The following is a 2,713-nucleotide window of genomic DNA, read 5'->3' on the forward strand; positions in this document are numbered from 1 at the left end:
AGTCAAGAAATCAAACTGCATATTTAATTAGGCAAATCTGCTGCACAAAACCTCTTTAAAGTATTTAAGAGCAAAGAAATCAGTTTGAGGACTAAATTGTGACTGACCCAAGGCATTGATCATATTTTCTACTGCTTTATATGCAGGTGACATTGGGACAATGATAATAGAAAAATCTATGCATTTGAATTATGGTGTTGGAGAAGAACATGAAAAGTACCATGAACCGACAAAAGAACAAAAAAATTTATCTTGGAAGAAGTACAGGGTGGTGAGACTTCACTTCTCATACTTTGGGCATGTTACCAGGAAGGGCCAGTTCCTGGAGGAAGACATTATGCTAGGTAAAGTGGAGGCTGAGAGAAGAGAACTACACCCAGTGAGATGGATCAGTATAGTTGCAGTAGCAATCAATGGTCTCAAGCTGGACGATTGTGAGGACGGCGCAGGATGGGCAGTGTTTGGTTCTGTTGGGCACAGAATCACTGTGAGTTGAAGTCTACTCAATGGTACCTAACAACACATCTAGTGAACCATTTGTTTGATATAAAGAAACTTTTCTTTATGTATACATACATAATTTCACTGGTTTTGCTTCTCTAGAGAACCCAGATACACACATTCCCTGACTTTGTTGTTATTGTTGTTAACTGCCTTCAAGTCAATTCCAACCCTGTATAGCAACCCTGTATAGGGTTTCCGAGGAGAAGCTGGTGAGCTTGAGCCACTGACCTTTAAGTCCAGTGCATTAACCCACAGTGCCCCACCGGGAACTCCTGACTTTAAGGGCACACAGAATTGCTTTTTTCAGTTTTGAAAACTGCTTAATTGCAGGTTCCACATGAGCACAATTAAGTGTTCTGGAATGCTCAATCTTTTCATTGTTATCCATAGTTTGTTATGATCCACACAGTCTAATGCTTTTCCTTAATCAGTAAAACACAGGATTCATTCATCTTCCGTGTACTCTTCTTCTAGCCAAGATACATTTGAAATTTAAAAAAAAAAAAAAAGTTATTGCTTATTCTGTGTCCTCTTCTGAAATATGGCTTGAATTTCTGACAGTTCCCTGTTGATGTACTGATGCAAACATTTTTGGATTACCTTCTGCAAAATTTTAATTGTGTGTGATACTAATGATATTGTTTGGTAATTTCTACATTCTGTTAGATACACTTTCTTTGGAATGGACACTAATTTGGATCTCTTTCAGTCTGTTACCCAGGAAGCTGGCTTCCAAATTTCTTAGCACAGACTAGTGAGTGCTTCTAGCATTGTAACCCTTTGTTGGAACATCTCAGTTGGTATTCTGCCAATTCCTGGAGTCTTGTGATTTGCATTGTCCTTAAGCATTGTCATATGCTACCTTCTGGAAAGGTTGAACACCAACCAGTTCCTTTTGATATATTGACTCTGTGCATTCCTTCCATCTCTAAATTCATGTGAAATATATTGAAAGTCATATGTTGGCTCTCCTAAACTAGACTTAATAATCTTCAGCTTCAGACAGAACTTTTGTATGAGCAATTGATCTGTTTCACAGTCGGCCCCTTACCTTGTTACGGCTGATGATTATGGAACTTTTTCCAAAATAATTGCCCACAGATGTAGTCAATTTTACTCCTGTGTATTTCATCTGGTGAGAAACGTGTTTTCAGTTGCCTATCATGTTGTTTTAAAACAGCATTTGCAATGAATAAGTCATTGGTGTTGTAAAACTCTATCATATGATCTCCATATTTTCCATTTACAGATCCTTTTTTGTTTCCAACTTTTCCATTCCAAACACCAATAATTATCAATACATTTTTATTCCATGTTTGATTAATTTTAGACAGAAAAACTCGTCTTGTTGTGTGCCATGAGTTGGTTCTGACTCATTGCGATGACATGTACAACAAAACAAAACACTTCCTGGTTCGCTTTGCTTTCAGCCAGGACCCATTTGATATTAGCAATGATATCTCTTCATTCTATCTCCTCATCTGAATCTGGCTTGAACTTCTGGAAGTTCCCTGTCAATGTACTGTTGCAGCCATTTTTTACTTATCTTCGTCAAAAATTTACTTGCAGACTTCCGGTTGGCGGCAGCAGAGCAGAGTCAGGTAGAGCAGGCTCCATGGGGGAGGGCTGAAAACCCAGGGATGCGGCTCTCATGAAACTACACCAGAGCTCTGGATCTATCATAAGGGTCTGGGCGTCAGTTTCCCATAACCGCAAGCAGAAAAATCATGGTCTAAAGGAAAATATTGCCAGAAATCATCATGGAACTCCTTCTGTGGCCATCCTGCCCAGGCAGAAGTCAGAAGTCGGGACTACAGACAAATCAGCACAGGAAACCTGAGCTAAAAGCAGGCAAGCGACATTTTCAAAAGTAGGTGTGGAGGCATTTTACACATTTTTTCCTCATCTTCCTTGTTGTACCCTCTTTGCCCAGCCTGGACGCCTTCAGGTGGGTGGTTGCACACCCCTTTAAAAAGTCCACTGTTGAGATCACAGCTTTCCCATGGCATAGAGAAAGAGCCCCATCAATCCAAGGGCAAATCCTTTGGCTGCAGCTTTTAACTTCTGCCTGTGGGTCCCAGCCCTAAAGTTAACGTATGTAGAACAATTAACCCCTGGCTACGTAGTGGTTACGAATCGGACTGCGAACCTTAAGGTCAGCGGTTCGAAACTACCAGCCGCTCCGCGGGAGAAAGATGAGGCTTTCTAC

Source organism: Chrysochloris asiatica, unplaced genomic scaffold (genome assembly GCF_000296735.1).
Source record: "Chrysochloris asiatica unplaced genomic scaffold, ChrAsi1.0 scaffold00069, whole genome shotgun sequence".
NCBI lineage: Eukaryota > Metazoa > Chordata > Mammalia > Afrosoricida > Chrysochloridae > Chrysochloris > Chrysochloris asiatica.